The sequence below is a fragment of the Pteropus vampyrus genome, unplaced genomic scaffold (assembly GCF_000151845.1).
Source record: "Pteropus vampyrus isolate Shadow unplaced genomic scaffold, Pvam_2.0 Scaffold96, whole genome shotgun sequence".
Taxonomy (NCBI): domain Eukaryota; kingdom Metazoa; phylum Chordata; class Mammalia; order Chiroptera; family Pteropodidae; genus Pteropus; species Pteropus vampyrus.
The window spans coordinates 4236708-4255564 of record NW_011888877.1 but is presented as its reverse complement, the minus strand read 5'-3'; the positions used below and the strand labels follow the sequence as shown (position 1 = coordinate 4255564).

Here is an 18857-nt window from a genome sequence, read left to right as displayed (position 1 = left end):
TAAATCTGCAAAAAGCACTTCAGCCTTCATGGAATCAAAGTCACCTTTAGAAATAGCAGTGTTTAAATATTTTTTAGTTTTTCTAGAAAAACTGATTTGGATTCTTATTAGTCTCCTCTTTGACCAACTTGGGATCCCTGGTGTCTCCCCTGATAGTCTCTTGACTAATTTTTTTAGTCAGCTTCATGTTAGGAACCTGTTAAATTTGCTAATTTTTTTACCAAAAAAAATTAATATATTTCTTTCATTTTCATTATTATTTTCTATTATTAAGCACATTTATTTAGCATAACTAAGGCAAGAGTACAGGAGATATAAAAATGGATTTCTGACCTGAGGAGTATACAAGTTAGAAGAGGAGATTAAATAAGTATAAAGATGGCTACAATATCATCTGAGGTCTGGTGCAGGGAAAAGTACTAGATGGTTTACAAGAAGGAAAGATTATATCTAGTTGGAAGAAGTAGGAAAATTTCATAGAGGACGCGAGCACTATATGAGGCTGAAGGAGGCATAAAGCTTTAACAGGCAAGATGGCAAAGAGAGGGTCTAAGCAGAGGGATGAGCAAAACTAAGGCACAGAGACAAGGAACAGCAGATGGTACTTTGGGCAGGTTATTTGAAGTTTAAATAGATTTAGTTCTTAAACCATTGTAAGCCTTAATTTCCTTATCCATAGAACAGGCATAACAATGCTATCCATCTTACAGAGCAGATGAGGGAGAAACGTAACCCGTGTGTCTGACAGTAAATGCTCATTAAGCCTTACTATTTTTGGTACACCTTTATTGGAGCTAAGGTTATATGTAAAGAAATAGATACATGGAATGTAGCAGATTACTACTGAATGCTGGGAGTGGGGTGGGATGGAGGACGTTGTGAGATGTTGAGAAGGTAGAATCTACAACTTTGTGACTAACCACAGGTAAGAAACAACAGAAGAGGAACCTGAGATGATGCCAGGGTTTCAGCTTGGGCTGTGGAAGAGTGGTAATGTCCTTCAGAGGCCATGGGGACAAGAAGCTAACTTTTACTATACCTCATAAACTCTGGGCACTGTGCTAGTTCTTTATTCATGTTATCTCATATTCGAAAAACATTCTTTGGCAGGATCATGCTTTAAATGCACAGAGCACTCACTATGTATAATACTTTAGGACACATCACTTTCAATACTACAGAATCTGTTTTTTTAAATGTGGATTTATTTAAGCTTGCTTAAAATAATATATACCTATAGCTCTTAATACCTAAGGTAGTGTTTACATGCCTTCAAAAATTCTAACGATGCAATGGTTAATTTTTCACTCGCGTGAAGAGTTCATTGAGTACCAGCTCTTTACTAGGTATAGTCGCCTTAATGATTAAGTTGACTTTAATTCAAGGTTTTGATCCGTTTTATGGGAAGTAGCTGCAAGGAGGGAGCTATGGCTGGGACGTTGGTCTGTGCCCCGCATGCCAGAAATTTTATTGGAACTGTGGAAATAATGGACAGGGCTTTTACCCTATGTCCTTCACTCTGTCTCTGTTGGGAACACCCGGAGGCCACTAGGAAGTGCTGTGACAGTGGCTGGTGCATCTCCTGAATTTTAAACAGAATTATTGATCTTTGGGGAATTTACATAGCATGTCTGTATAACGTTTTGGAAGTGAAAGAAATATATTCTTGTATTTTCCAATAGGTCTATGCAAATATTATTAATTCTGGAGAGGAGGGAATAGAGGAAACTACTCCAAACTAGGCCGTGTTTAATGCTCCTGCTTCTCTCTCTGTCCCTCTTGCCAAACTCCCTCACACCGGTTTCCTCCTCTCTTCCTCTGAGTTCCTAAGCTGATTGACGCCTCCCACCCAGGCAATCCGCAGCTGAGGACCTGAGTCTCCCTTTGGCAGCTGGTTATTTTATTTATTCTTTAGAAGCAAATGAAAGAGGATATCTGTTCTGATTTTTTTAAGTGTCAGTTTTAAATAGGTGAATCCAGAAAGATAGGCGGATCACCAATTTATCAGCATATTCGCTGTGTAGATGGAATAGCCAGCAAATATGGCCTCCAACTGCTTCTGTGAAAACAAAGAAAATAAAAGGCTGTGGCTCCCTTACTAACAGTGGTTTGGTCAAGAAATAGACTATGAGACAGAGGCTATCCTGGAGAAGTTTCCTGAGTGTACTGAAGAAAGTTAAAATCCATGCTCCCCCAGACCTCTCCCCCCACTTCCAACTGGATCCAAGATTCTGTTGGGCTGGACTCAGTTGACATCAATAATACTATTAGTGAATAATACTTTCCTACTAGTGAGATAAACAGTGATTAAGATTTTAGTTCTGTATTATTTGGCAAAGCCATAGAAATGACTTCCACATACAAAGGAGAGGCTCATGAGGAAAAAACTATATTTTTAATAATTTTCGATTGAGCCCACTATGTAGAGTATCAGTATATTATTTCTGCCTCCCTTTACCTTTTCTCTTAAATATGTCTGTTGAATTAATAAAATGGAGATAATTGTTGGAATAATTTTACAAAATTTTCCAAACAAGTAACACAATTTAAAAAGTGATGGAAAAAAGACATGATATTCTAATATACCTTTCTCAATTTTCTTATTTTGTTAGTAGACTGGACTTAATGGTCAGCTAACGGAAGCAGAATAGTGTTGTGTGTAATGCTGCTACTGGCCTACTAAACTGATTATGTGTCATGTGCTGTTAAGTTGGCTCTGACTCCCGGTGACCCTATGAATGAGCGATGCCCACAGTGTCCTGTCCTCAACAGCCCTGCTCAGCTCCTGTAGACTTGTGCCTGTGGCTTCTTTTATGGAGTCAGTCCATCTCGTGTTTGGTCTCCCTCTTGTCCTGCTGCCTTCTATTTTTCCCAGCATTACTGTCTTTTCCAAAGAACCTGCCTTCTCATGATGTGCCCCACGTAGGACAGCTTCAGTTTTGTCACTCTTGAGTCCCATGATGTTTCAGGTTTAATTTGCTCTAGGACCCACTTGCCCATCTTTCTGGAGGTCCAGGGTATCTGTAGAGCTCTCCTCCAACGCCATATTTCAAATGAATTGATATTTTCCCTTTCGGCTTTCTTCACTGCCCAACTCCCACATCCGTGCACAGTAATCGGGAATACGAGGATGCAGATGACCTTAGCTTTGGTCTCTTATGATACATCTTTGTTCTCAGTGATCTGTCCTAATTCTTTCATTGCTTTTTCTCTGAGTCTCAGCCTTCTCTTGATTTCTTGGCTTCAGTCTCTATTTAAATTGGTAACTGAACCAAGGTAAGCAAAATCTTCCACAGTTTCAACGTCTTCATTGTCTGTGTTAAAGTTGTGCTATTCCTTCTGTTGTCATGACTTTTGTCTTCCTGCTGTTCAGATGCCATCCAGTTTTGGCACTTTCTTCCTTCACTTTCATCAGAAGTCATTTCAAATCATTTCAACTTTCTGCCGGTAAAATGGTATCATCTGTGTATCTTGCTATTGATTTTTCTTCCACTAATTTTCACTCCTCCTTCCGCTGTGTCTAGCCCAATTTTCCATGATATTTTCTGCGTACAAATTAAACAAATAGGGAGATAAAATGCACCCTTGTTTGACATCTTTGCCTATAGGAAACCATTCTGCCTCTCCATATTCTGTCTTGACAGTGGCATCCTGCCCACAATACTGGTTACGCATCAGGATAGTCGAGTGCACACCTATTTCTTTTAGAGCAACCCCGAGCTTTTCGCGATCCCCACAAAGACTTTCCTGTAGTCAATAAAACATAGGCTAACCCTCTGAAATTCTTTGGAGCACTCCAGTGTCCAGTGAGTGCTCACAATTAGATCTTGAATGCTTCTTCCTTTTCTGCATTATGCTTGAACTTCCAGCGTTCAAGCTGGGCCTCTTGAACATCTTGCTCCGTAGAAGGTAGAAGCCTTTGCTGTATCACCTTGAGCATCATTTTACTTGTGTGGCACATTAGGGCAGTAGTCCTATAGATACTGCACTCCTTGGCATCTCTTTTCTCAGAGACTGGGGTGTATATTGAATGTTTCCCGTCTGTAAGCTATTGCTTTGTCTTTCATATTTATTGACATATTATCGTTAGAATTTTGACAGATTTATTCTCTGTGGCTTAAAAAAAATTCTATTGGTATCGTACTACCCCTGGTGATTTATTTCTTCCCAATACTTTCAGGGCAGCTTTCACTTCACTTCCTAGAATTACAGATCCTTCCTCATAGGACTCCTCAAAGGTATCTGCTATCTTTTTGTCTCTTCTGTATAGATTCTCAATAGTTTCCACCTTCCTTTGTTTTCTCCTGGTCAGATAATGTGCTTCCTGTTAGTCATTCAGCATTCCTAATCTAGGTTTGAATTTCCCTTTACTCTCTTGAATCTTTTGGTAAAGATCTTTTGTTTTTCCTTTTTTGTTGTTCTCGTTTATCTCTTTTGAGTATTATAATAGTTTTCTTTATCTCTACATGATGGCTATTGAAAAACTGCGTTCAGCGTTCTAACCCTATTTCTGTTACCTTTGTTTTTGCCTTTCACGTTTCTCTAATGATTTTTAATGTTTGGTCATCCATCTCAATTTGTATTTCCTTTTTACTTCCGGCATTTTTTCATCTCGTGATGTCCATGTATACAGTTGTCTGTTCAGTTGTTCGAAGCATGTGTTTGTGATGGACAAGTTAATGGCTTTGCAGATGTCCATGAGCCAGTCTCCTGCTTCATTTCTGAACCCTAGTCCAAATTTTCAGACAACATTTGATTCTCCTTTAGTTCCTACTTTTGAGTCCCAGTCACCTATAACTATCGGTATGTCTCGTTTTGGCGTGTGATCAATTTCTTCTTGGATACTTTCGTAAAAGCTTTCAATTTCATTTTCTTCAGCCTCTGTCATTGGTGCGTAGACTCGAATGATGGTTATGATTGATTTTATTGATTGATTGTCCATCGATTGACGGATATGATTGATATTTCATCTAATTGATATTATTCAGTCAGACCTTGCATTGTAGCCCCTAACCTCCTGTGCTACATCTTTTCTCAGTATTAAAGCCACTCTGTTTTCTGAATTTGTCATTTCTAGAGTAGAACGCTTTGTAGTTGCCTGACTGGAAATGCCCTGTTCTAGTCCATTTTCATTCTCTAACACCAAGAACTGCAATGTTTAGATGTCCCATCTCTGGCTTTACGATTTCCAGTTTACCACGGTTCATGCTTCTCACGTTTCACATTCTGATTGTACTCACTGTGCCACATCCTACTTTCCTTTCACCTTTGTGCACATCAGAGCTAGTCATCCTTTCGACTTCGATCTAGTTGCATCATTGGCAACAATGTCATCCCTAGTTGTTCTCGGCTCTTCCCCAGTAACTGAGTGTTTTCCAACCTGGGAGTCTCATTTTCAGCTCTATCTCATATTTCATTTTGGACTGTCTTATCATAGGGTTTTGAAGGTAAAACGAAAGAAGGAGAGAGAGAGAGAGAGAGAGAGAGAGAGAGAGAGAGAGAGAGAGAGAGAGAGAGAGAGAGAAAGGAAAATGCAGCCGTGGTTCACCATTGCCTTCTGCGCAGTGTGTGGGGACAAACCACTTGTGTTGGGGACCGTAGTGTCGCAGTCACTACACGCCTACGAAATGTAAGCGCCCCTGTGGGTAAACTGATAACTGACCCTCAGTCAACAGTTTTGATGGGAATGATACTTTTGGTGAGTAGGAAATACCGTTTAAGCTTGAGACTGATTGTAAAGATTCAACTCCCCTTCACTATAAATCAGTTTTAAAATGACAAACTGCTTGGAAAATTGGTCTCATAGTTCTTCTCCTGCTCTTAGTGACATCCCATTTGACATTTTTTGTAACTTGTTTCCTGGTGCCACAATCTTTCGTTTATTGGGATGATTTCTCTAACTTACTGTATTTCTTTTTAAATTATAACAGAATTTCTTCATTTTTTAAAAAAATAAATTTATTGGGGTGACATTGGTTAATAAAATTACATAGTTTCAAGGGTATAATTCAATAATACATCATCTGTTTATTGCATTGTGTTCTCCACCCAAAGTCAAATCTCTTTCTATCACCGTATATTGTTATCTACCTCCCCACTTAACAACTAGTCACCTTTCTTCTGAAATAATCATTGGAAAGAATTAAGGTCATGCACAATTGTGTTAATGAGAATCCTATGAGTTGCCTCTACTGTTGGTGTACAGCTGGAGGTACATTATCTAAAAGCATTGGATCCATGATGTCTGGAAGTTCTATAAATCAACGTGGTCCATCTTGCCTTGTTAAGTCAGGTAGATCCCATTTGCACAGATGTTCTCTCTCTCTCTCTCTCTCTCTCTCCCACACACACACACACACACACACACACACACTCTTTCCTCTCTAGGGTGGAAATAAAATAGGCCCATTGATCTGCACAGGTCAGCACTTTGATAGGGCACATTCTTGGAAAAGGTACAATTGCAGTTCAATTGTGTATAATATAAAAAGGGGCAAAATGCCCAGTCCTTGTCAATGTTAGTAATTATAAACACTTAAGTACTGATGAAGCTATAAGAATTATTTGTCTTGAATTATTTAAGGAAAGATAATGTATGTTGCTGTAATTAATCCAGTAGGCTTAACTTGGTTTTAAAAACTGAGCGTAGATATTAGGGCCTAAGATATGATAATAACAAAGATTTAGATGAGAACACATACTCTTATTTTTGTAAGGGGGCATTTTGCATAAAAACTGTGTTTGATACACATCATTGAAGTTAGATTTTGAGATTCCATTCTGTATGTTTAATATTTATGTTCTTTTGAAATCTTTTCGAGTGGCAAGACAAAAAAATGAGACAAAGCTATGAACTGTGAAAATGGCTATTTATTTTACTAAAAATAATAACAACTACAGAACCAAGCTTAAAGATGGAGTTTTAAAACAGACACTGGTACTTACATAGACAAGTTTTCTTTGCATATGATGAGTTAATATTCCGTTCTGAATTAGTTTTTATCAACGGCCATTCTCATCATCCCTCTTTTTAGAAGTTAAAATGTTATTATGAGGATTGAAGTGAGGAAGAGATTGGAGGAAAAGATATTTACATGACTAGAACTGTTTCTAATATTATTTTAAGCAGAAGAGTAAATATTGAATGACGGGGTGGTGAGGTACCTGGTTGCAGTTTGTTCTAACTGAATAGTCACAAGAACAATAGCAAAGGAAAAGGACATTCATTTTGATATTCAGAGAAGAAGAAACAGTGCCTGATAAGTTTTAGCTTCCATTAACAGGTATACAAAATGTAAATGAAGTTTTAGAATTATACATAAGGGTAGCATCATATAATGAAATAAGACTCATTATACGTTCTTTATAAATGCTTCCTGGTTTGTTTGTTTTGTTTTTTTTTTTTTTCCAAATTCACATTTTTCAAGTGCTCTTCTACAACCTTATTAAAAGTGGTGAGATACAACTTGGTGTGAATTTACAGATGTTTGATATCCCATCACTTTCGACGAACTCGCTAGTTGCCAATTTAAGTTCTTATCAAGCAACAAAAACTCAAAATGTTGATTGGACTAAGGTGTGTTGTATATGATTTATATAAATCATGATATGAATTCTTTCTCAAGGGATTCTAGACAGAGCAGTTAATAACTTAAATTGAACTATAGAGTTGTCAAGTGGAAACTAGCAATTCTTTGATGAGGAAAGAGGAATAATAGAGGAGTTTTGAAGAGTACCTTAAAAGGCTTCAGGAAATGCACAATGGGAAAGATTTTTAGACAGAATATTTATAGGTATGTAACACATTTGCCAGCAGTGTGTGTGCTAAGGATTTTCAGGAGTTAGTCATAAATGATACTTTTTTCTTCTTCAACTTCTCTTTCCTCATATTAGATTATAAATATCCTGCGAAGTGTACTTTTTAAGTGGCATAGCTCAAGTGTGGGTGTTAAGGCTAATTCAGGGACAATTGAGGGCAGATTTAGCAATGAATTACAATGCACTGGGACTGAAAAATGTTACTGTAGTTTATCTTTATGCCTTTTTCCAATAACAAAATGCTAGTGACATATAATTGCACTATAAGTTAGTACAAAACAAACAAATAGGGATTGCATACATGTACTTAATAATACCTGAAAATAAAAATAAACAAAGCAAATACAATTCAGATGACCTTGGGAAAGCTATACAAGTAAATCATGAAGGTTAGTGAGCAAAGCACTGGACAAAGAGTTTGAAACAAAAGAAAAGTTTCTCATTTCATTAGATTAAAATTTTTATTTTTCTATAAAAGGAAACATCAGAAATAGTTATCTTCCTGAAACAGAACATTCCAAACGGGAGTTGGAAAAAATAACAACAGTATTTTAATACACGATGTAGTCTGAAATTCTGCTCGATCTTGCTGTATAATTTTCCAATATGCTTTAAGGGTTGAAAATAGAATGAAGACGGCAAGAAATGTTAGAGGAAATTTTCTGATTTCGGTGATGTGAATCAGAAAGTGGAAAGGCACGTTATGCCTTTATTATTCTTCATAAAAGTTAAGAGTAGAGAACCGAAACATGCCGGCGTCTCTGTGGCGCAATCGGTTAGCGCGTTCGGCTGTTAACCGAAAGGTTGGTGGTTCGAGCCCACCCAGGGACGCTCTCATTTTACGGCCTTGCTACCGGTAGTTTTGCACAAATCTCGGAGTTCAGGCCTCTGGGCTACGCTGCAGTAGATTTCCGCGGCCGGGAGAAGAGAAAACTCGGATCTCACTTCGCTGTCCACGTGGCAGGAGGCTTTTCGGCTTAATTTGTGATGGGGACCCCTACTCCCACCGTCTCCCGCACCCGGCGACCCGCTGGCTGTTACTGCCCATTCCGGGGGCGGTGCGTGGGTCCAGCCCCTTAAAGCCCGCGCCTCCTTTCGCGTCTACTCTCTCAGTTCCCAAACTCCGGCCGCTCCATGCCCTGGGGGGCCCTGGCTCTCCTCGCCCTCCCCTTGAAGCCCGGGCCACGCCGGTCCCTTGCTGGCCTGGCCGGGCTCCCGCGGGCGCCGTGCGTGCGTCCGTGCGGGCGGTCACCCGCTCCGCGTCGCCCCGGGGCCCCCACGCCCGGAGCGCGGCTCCAGCTGGCCTCGCTCGGTTGCAGGGCTCCTGAAGTGCCAGAGGTCGACTGAACGTAGGTATTTTAAGAGTGTCAATTTCAAGCTGTAAGTTGATTTAAAACTCATACAACATTTTGTTCGTTCCCCGTCGGCGTAAACATATACTCCCGTTTTCTAACTTAAGGACTGACTACTCTTAGTATATTGATAAATTCAGAATTGTTTGCCATAAAGTCTTCGCGTGGACACTATTGTAAGAACAATTATATGCTATATTTTACTTTTTCTACTACTTTAAGTGCTAGAATTTTATAGAGAATGGACTAAACCTGCAAAGTTTCCCGTCTATTCAGAAACGGCGAGCCCCTCCCTTTAAAAAAAAAAAAACAACTGTTTGTTAAACTTAAAGAAATTCTGAGAAAGATTAAAAGTGAAAGTGCTAATATATCTTCACCAATCTATAAGCATATTACCATTTATTTCACAAAATGCAAGCTCTCTCACAATAGTTACTTTGTACTTTATTCTCCAAATATATGCTTCCTTTGAGAAGTAAGAGTTTTATCATAATAATTATTGTCGAGTACAAATTAAAGAAATTTGAAAGATGGTTTTGGAAAAAAGTGATATGTCTTCTTCCTGCAACTATATAGTAATGCTCTTCTTTATACTTTCTCTCAGGTTTACATATTAAGGAGAGCTAACTTTTAGTGAGCATTTACTCCTTGCCAGCACTGTTCCAAGTGCTTTAATGGATGAATGTGTGTGGTCCTCACAGCATCCTTCAAGGTAAGTCCTATTGTTACCGTTGTCCAGAGGAGCCAACTGAAGCGTCCTGTGCAATGGAATAATTTGCCTGAAGTCGCAGTTTGTCCCTAGCATAATACATATTTGAATCTGGTAGTTAGGCTGCAGGGCCCATGTTCCTGCTGCTATACTACCAAGACAGAAATTTTCTCCTCTAAAAGAGAGATTCTTACTTAATTAGTTAATTTAAAATCAAAGGTGATGTTTTAATTGGTTTGTGATGTTTCATTAACAGTTTGTTCCAAATCTTATGCAAGAAAAAAAAAAACCCACTGAGCGCTGATGGAATACTAAAGGGCATAGTTAAAGTATGTGTTTGTTCATTGTGCTGCTGAATTTTATTGAAATGAAAACTGTGTGGGAACATGAAACCTTAATGTGAAATGTGTCTTTTGGAAACAATTTGATAGCATTTATGTAGAGAGGGCAAGATTAGAAATAAAGGCAGGTTGGAACAGCCCAGGCAAAATCTGGAAGAGGGTCCAAGGATGCTCAGACTTCAGGCTGATGTTCGATAGTTGAGCCACCCACACAGACCCCTGTTTTCAGGACAGCTTTTTGAGATAGCCCCAGAGTTTGAACTTGACAGATGCTAGGTGGCAGTTTTGAATTTGATTTTAAATTTCTAAACACGTTCTATTTCACCCTATTTGGGAAATTAATAGAAATAGAGGCCAGAAAGTAAAGAGGGAGGATTAAATGAGCATGGACTTGGGGCAAGGAGTTCAAAAGTGTACTGTAATGTAAGTAATTCATCTCATTAGGTGAGCAGATACTTAGCATATTTCCTTGTACCTAGCTGTTACACGTGATAGGTGGGAAGCATTTTGGACAAATTGCTTAAGTATTGTGGATGCGTTGGCTTCGTTAACTTATAATATGTATTAGTTATAGGTATTACAATCAATGCTATTTCTGGTGAGCATTATTTTGTTCTTAGCTTCTTGGATCTGTAATACCAACCAAGCCAAATACATGTTGAGAGCATATACAGCCTTAATTAAAGACTAAAGAGCATTTAAAAGGTTATGTTGAGCATCCAAGTATGTAAATATGTTCCTAATATTGCTAATAATCAGTTGTATACTTAAACTTCATATATAAAATCAGAGGAAAACTTACTCTGAAGTTATGCAATAAAGAGTGAATCAATCATGATTTACAAACTTATTTGAGAAGGTAATAGTCATGTAATTTATAATAATTTAAAAATTTTTTAAATATTGCATCATTTCTTTAGATAATGGAGGCTGGGAAGAAGCCACATGGTTAATATACCTGTTTTTATTTCTAACATATGTGACATATCATCTGGTGTAAGATTTAGGGGGGAAAAAGTCCAAAGATACATAATTGCCCTGTTTCTGTGTATAGAATACGTCATAATGAGTAATACCAACATGGATTCTCGTTTTATTTCTCTGAATTTGAGTGGATAAGAGGCCTAAAATATTCAGCTTATAGCTATATCCAGCAGAGCAGGGATAAATTGGTGGTAGAATAAACTATGATACAGTTAACTAGAAAACAGTTTGAGAAGTTAAGACCTTTTAAATAAGAATGTTAATTTTATCAACTGCAGCATTTTATTTAAAGTTCTTCAGGGCTGAGGCCCTTTGATAGTGTCAGTGCATTCTGTGTTTTTACATATTGAAAATAAGTGTTGAACTTACAAGAATGATGTAAGAAAAAACTGTAAATATCTGTTTAAAGTTTTCATAGCTTAAATGTTTAAGAAGTCATTAAAATTTTAATTGTTGAGCCTTTAAATTATAAAATGTAGTTTAGAGATTTACAACCTTAAGAAAGCTCTTAAAATATAATTTTAAAGGACACTATTAGGTATAACTGCATGCAGAAATTTGTACAAATCCCTAGAAGGACAACTGGATAAATTTTTACAAAGTAAACACACCTTTATAAGCAACACCTAGATCAATAAATAAAACAATATCGATAGCCCAGAAACCCCCCTTGTGTGCTTCTCCTGGTCACCAAAACATAACTTTTAAAGTATAAACATGTGGATTATCAGATTAAAATGTGAATTTTAAGTTCTCATAGATCGGGAATGAAAAATAAATTTATTACCAAACCCTTCAGATGAGTACATATGATGATTAAGAGAAATAATAGAAACTACAAATCAGTTTTCCATGCCTACTCACTTATGACCTAACCATCTATGATAAACTTACTAAGAATAAATTTATGCTATTAAGTCAGAAAATACGAGAAATCTATTATTTATTATAGTGCTTAATTTTGTCAGTAGGCAAATAAAAAACATTCTTAGTCCCACCCACAAAAAAAACATGAAACAAAACAAACTTCTAGAAATCATTATTGCATTTAATTCAGTTTTTATTTTTGAAAATAAAAATGTTAAAAGCAAGATGAGATTTGAGATTAAAAGTAAGAAGAGATTACCCAATAGTTTCCCAAATATTCTATTATAAAATGTTAAGAGTTGTAATCTAGAGTCCTCTATTGGAGAAAACTAGTTGTCTTGTCATTGTGGAACTATAAATAACAGAAAATCTAGATCGGTATGCAAAAAAAAAAAGCTATGTTTAAAGTTGTGGAAAGTCCAGTTTTTAATATCACTGAGGAATGGCACCCTAGAAAAAATCAGGGTATAAGTCTAGATCAAAGTTTTACTTCCTTTTTTCAAACAAAATCTCTTGTTGCTATTAAAGTAGTGTATACCTAAGGTTGTAATACAAATATCTGTACAACCCCACTCATCACATAGGTAAAGATTGATGAGTTTGATTACACCAAAATCAAGATATCATGTTCATCAAAAGACACTATTAAAGGAACGAAGTGGCAAGCCAAGAGTTGTAATTCAGAAAATCAGTACTGGGATCATATATAGATTATTTTTTAAAAAGAAGAAGAAGAGGAAGAAAGGAAATACCTAATAGAAAAATGGGCAGTAGACGTGAACAAGAAATCTGAGTGGCCAAGAACCATATGAAAAGAAGCTAAATTTCATTAGTAACCGGGAAAATGTAAATTATGCCTGGAGTGTGTTACCATTACGTAGGCACCAGACTGGCATTATGAACTGTCTCTGTCTTTTTCTGTCCAAATGGATTCGGTTCCCTTAAAAAGATGCATTTTGTTTGTATCAAATTATAATTAATCTATCTGGTAAAAGCCATACCTATATACTTCTTTCTGAAACAGGGTCGTGAAACTGCTCTGGGACAACTTCCTTATGATTCCTAGAAGCCCTGGTGGCTAATCGTGAGGCTGCGTGAGGCACGCCCTTAGATTCTTAGGGGTTTTTTTGTTCAGCCTCTATGACGCATCACCTAAAATCTTCCTGAGGTTTCAACAGTGTATCTAACAATCTCACCTTTTCTCTGAAGTTTATACTGAAGCATGTTTTAATTTCAGTGTACTTTGATTTTTTTCTTCCCTTGAAAAGCTTCAGGTCATCTGGAGAAACAGCATTGTTTTCAAATCCAGTAAGTCCTGGTTCCTTTATATTTCCTCTAAATCCTGTTTGAAAACTGTATACTTACTTTTTTTTTCTTATCTTACTTCTCATGTACTTTTTCACAGGCAGCTAAAAACAAAAACAAAACAAAATAAAAACAGTTGGTGCTTTCAACAGTCTGCCTAGAAATATCCTTATCCAGACGCAGACGTTCCCTAGGCACCTTTTCTATTTCCCACCTTACTGCAGGTGGCAGTTTCACCACTGCGTGTATGTGTGTTTGTATCACATGCTGTAAATGCGCAGTAATACTCAGGTCCCCTTTCTCAGTCTCCAGTGTCAGTGTCACTGCTGTCTTTGAAGCCTTCACTCATGGTTTCTTGAAGGAGCTCCAGCTTCTGTCCACCACCTGGTCCCAAAGCTAGTGCCACATGTTTTAGTATCTTGTTAAGGCAGACACCATTTTTCAGATACCGAGTTTCGTTTTAGTTATCTATCGTTGCATGATAAACCACTAAAAAACTCAGTGGCTTAAAACAAAAACCTTTTTTATTATATATCTTTTGATTCCATGAATTGACTGGCTCGGCTAAGCAATGCCTTTTACTTGAGGTCTCTGATGTGGTTGGAAACAGATTGGGTTGGGACTTGATGTCCAGCCCCTCAGTTCTTCTCCACGTGGCCTCTTTCTCCACATGACACCTCATCCTTTAGGGCCTCTCCTCAGGTCTTCACTCGCTAGCAGCATAGCCTGGTTTTCTTTAAGTAGTGTTTCAGGGCTCTGAGAGAGAGTGGTAAATGCTAGGCTTTCTTAATGCCAGGGCACAGAAATCTTAAAAGGTTACTTCCTCTGCATTCTATTGGTCAAAGCCATTATAGGTTGTGCTCAGATTGACGAGGGGGTGTAAACTCCACCTGCTGATGCGAATAGAAACACGTGCATTGAGGGAATTGCAGAATCATCTGGGGTCGTCTTTGAGGACTTGTCGTCCACGCCCACCTTCCCATCTTACACCTTCATAGCCCAGACCAACCAGTCCATATTGTAACTAGGGGTGAGAAAATTGGCACAGCCCTGGGCTCAAACTGCAAATGTGTACTTGTGTCTGTCCCATGTAAGTGCGAACTCCTTCCAGGGGGGATGACCACATGCCACACACCCAAGATCATGTTAGTTACAGGTTCAGAAGTCCTCACTTATTGTTGTCATTAGGTTCTGTGACTTTAAGTGGAATGGCATATAACAAAACAATTTTACCATAGGCTAATTGATACAAATAAGCATTAAGTTTCTACAACATCTCATCAATGTTACAATGAAATGATGTTGAATGAAACAACGTTATTCGAGGACCTACTGTACAACTGGGCTCACTACTTGATAGAATCTGTGGTAATCCACTGTCATCCTCCAGGATCCATCTGGTTTTATAAAAGTAAAGCCAGGAATCGAATGGAGGTATGATAAAAACCTCCACTGTATCCTTTGGATCTTCAAGGGTGGCAGTAATCTTTGCCTTTTGCCTTGAGACATGATATTGTTTTTACTTACAAGCTAGGCTGGGAGCAGGAGGAGGCAGTTTCAGAGCTTCCATTTGGCCCTTCCCACTGGGGTAGCTCATGCCACACAGGCCACAGAAGCAGTGTGGGGCTTTCTGCCAACCACCAAGCCTGTCTATTCCAATTATACATCTATGCATTCAGCACTGCTGGCTGGTGCATGAAACCATTTGTTATCTGGCTCGTGAAAGTGCCCACTCTAACTGAGGCAGGCTGATGGGGGGAGTGTGATGTCAATTTAGGTCCTTGGGTGTCAATGTTAATTCAGCCCCTCTGTCCTTGAAGTGCCCGGGAATTCTTCTTGCCCCAGTATACTGAAGTAAATAGCTCTGTGTCCCTTTGGGGGAAGGACTTGGAGAATCCTTATCAAACATACTTGCCATGTGTGACACAATTCTTCCTCCTGGGACCCAGCGCATCCTTAGTCAGTGATTTCCCAACCTGAGTATGGCTCAAATCCAGAAACTAGACAGAGTATGGTAATTTTTCATTGTGGTGATTGCTCTCAGTCTCCTGAAGATCCAGCCTTGATTTCTTTTGATTGTACAGTTTGAGCAATATGCTTTTTGGCTGTTCATCCACCCTGTCTCTCAGGATGCCATGTTCTATTAATCATCTCCATATCTCAGTGGGTCAGACACCTCCCCACCCTCCAACACCGTCAATCTAAACTTGCCAGTCACTACAATAACTGCCCACAAGCTGCCCTTTGTTACTTCAGGACTCTGCCTCTCTATCACGATCAGGGAGCCCAGCCCCCAGCGTCAGTCCAAGCCTGTAGAAGACAGCCCCACCGACCTTCACAGCGAGGCTGGCGCCTCTCTCCCCAGTGCGTTCCCCATTTATTAAACAGAGTGTCCTCTGGGCTCATGGGTTTTCTGGCCTAGCATAGCATATCCACTCTAGACCATTTTTTTTGAACATTTGTCTGCCCGTCTGCTGTGGCAGTTCTGGCATCCTCTCTTCATCCAATGTAGCCGTGTTTTCTACAAGCTTCTCAGGGCCATCCTAGCAGTGTTGGCATCATCTGCCAGGATGCTCGTCAGGATTAAAGCCTGTGCCATAGGATCGTGCTCCATAGTGATCAGTTTGCCTTTATACAGTTTTATTTTCTACCCACTTTGATCCAACACCCTCAGGATCCATCCCAAATGTACTCTCTTGGCCTCTGCTGGTGTGTGTGTGTGTGTGTGTATTTGTGTTTGGTCCTGTAGCTCCTTTTGGGAGTGTGGCCTCTTTTCTCTCTCAGCAGGCTATGTTATGTTACGACTTAACCCTACTTATTTTTTTGATGGCCAGAAAGGGAGGTGGGGTGGGACGGGGGTGAATGCCTGTGGTCTCTCAAGGTAGAGGACTCAGCTCATCTCCAAGCAAGGCAGGAGCACTGGCTGGCCTTTCTCAAGATGAAGGGGGCCACTTCTGCAGGCCCAGAGGCTGGGGAGAAGGTGGAAAGTCAAGATGCTTCCATCCCATGCCTTAGGGTTAACTGCTTCCCAACAGTCCCCATCCTTGGGTAGACTGGCCTAGCTTGAGAATTTAGCCTCTTCTCAGGTTCTATTACTCTTATAATAATTGAGTCTTGGACTTGACCCTCAGCCTTTTCTGGTCTCCACTCGCAGGAGATGAGAGTCTCTTTGTATATAACAATGTTTTTCCTTCGTATTTAGGATGAATTTCCTAGGTAATATTTTTATAAGCAACACTGCTGAGATAGAGTATTACTTTATTTAGAGTTCTTGATATATATTGCTACACTGCCTTCTAAAAAGGCTGTGCTGATTTGTACCCCACCTGTAATATATGAGAGTATCTCTTTTGTCATATTTCTACAGGAGTGAGAATTTTCATTTAAAAACTATCACCCTATTATTTGGATTGGTAAAAATTGTATCTCCTTATTGCTTTAATTTGTATTTCTTTGATCACTAGGGATGTTGACAATTTCTTCATGTTAACTTGCGTTCTCTTCTGTGATTTGACTGTGCATGCTTAAACAAAATAACGTTGTTATAATAAAGCTATTTATAACATTGTATATTGCTATAATATATAGTATAGCGATATAGTATACTATATATTGCACATGAAATACACAGTATTGTATATTAATATAACTCGCATACCATACAATTCACCCAGTTAATAGTGTAGCGTCCAGTTATTTTTAGCATATTTACAGCATCATGTAACCCTCACAATTAATCTTAGAACAAAGTTAGGTACTGGATTTTGGGAGGAGCCCATGCAAGTGAAGGGGGTCCGAGGCCGCCTTAGTTTCCCAGAAGTTGACTTCTTTTCACAGGTATGTCTTTGTTGCTCTTGAGGAAGATGCCTCATTATCATGTATTTTTGGTATACTATTTAATGCCTGTAGGAGTGCAAGAAACCATTTATTGAACTTAGAAAATATTTTTTAAAACTTTTCTAGTTTTCCATTTTGGAATTTTTATATAAATGTTCATGCTCTATGCAAATAGCAGTCGTTTTATATTCTCTTCTATAATATTCTTTTTTTTGCACCGTGAGGGAAATGACTGTATTTTGTATGTAATTAATAAATGTTTGTTAGTGACAACTGATAAGGAGTATATTTATTGAGGACATGGCTAGATAAATTTGCTGCTTACCAAATTTCATGCTTCAGATAGAACATAATTTTGCCTATATTGTAGAATGGAGCCTGCAGACATGTAAATTTTCCTTAAAGACGTATATTTTGCTGAATTATATAAAAACGTACTTTGTGTTATAGACTGGGTTTTTAAGATAATTTTAATGCTCTAAACTCAAAGTATATTTATAGAAAATTTTCAACAGTTTCCATTCCAGAAATTATTCAGGAAGCTTTGTTTTTGGCCTAGATTCTTGTGCCAAAAATAGATTACCAAAATGGGAAGGAAAACTTTCTAATGAAATAATCTTGAGACCATAAATCATTAACTAAGTTTTAAAAAGTCTCACTTGCAGCTTATTCTATTTACAAAACAAACAAACAAACAAATAAAGAAAAATAAAAGGAAAGATTGGTAAGTTGACTTGTATATTTCTTCTACTGCTGCAGCATTTTATTTTTTATCATGCAGTTTTTATTTTTTATCATTTTTAATTTTTTATTTTTAAAAATTTTCAATTACTGTTGACGTAAAGTATTATATTAGTTTCAGTTGCATAACATAGTGGTTTACATACCTTATGGAGTGCTCACCCAGATAAGTCTGCCCATGTGACACCATACACAGTATGTATGTATTACAACATTACCGACTATATTGTAAGGGACTAGATTTTTTATAAGCCATTTGAAAATTGCATGTCTTAAGAATTTCAAAAGGCAAGTGATTTATTATTTCTTTCTTGCTTTTTAATGTTTTTAATTCTAATGTAAGATATTGTAGGACAACAGAAAAGTGGACAGTCTAAGTAATTGATTAGTTAATTAAATTAACTGTCTTTGTGGCTGAAACAAGTTTTGGAAAACTCACAAAACCCTATTGTACCTAAGGGACCTGCTGAGTGCTCTACAGGTGTGCAGGACATTATGGTTGATGTTACTGGGAACACCAGCCCTAATTTTTAATTATCCAAATAATCAAGAGTACAGAGATGCTTTTAATAAAGACTTCGTTTTAATCGTCTAAGATGTCTGTTCACAGTAAAGAATGCTCATACTGTTATGATTATAACTGTTAGTTAAATTAAATGTATGATTAAATATTTGAGACTTGGATTAAGCAGTGACATGGTCAAATGCATGCACCTTTAAGTGGCATTAATTAGCACACCATTCAGGTGGAGGGAAAAATTCAGATGCACCTGGGACTGTTTTCAGTTAATCTGACTTTCTATTTATTGGATGCTGCCATTGCCTAAATGAAACAAAACTACAAAAACTCTATAATTTATATGTGCTTTCAGAATTAGTTACCACAGCAAAATCCATGAAGTT

At 38.0% G+C, this 18857-nt stretch overlaps 1 non-coding gene across 1 annotated transcript; it reads left to right on the top strand.

Annotated features, from left to right (window-relative positions):
• Window positions 1–8575: 8575 nt before the first annotated feature.
• On the top strand, window positions 8576–8649 carry TRNAN-GUU. Its single transcript has one exon. It is a non-coding gene; the product is annotated as a tRNA-Asn (tRNA).
• The last annotated feature ends 10208 nt before the right edge of the window (window positions 8650–18857 follow it).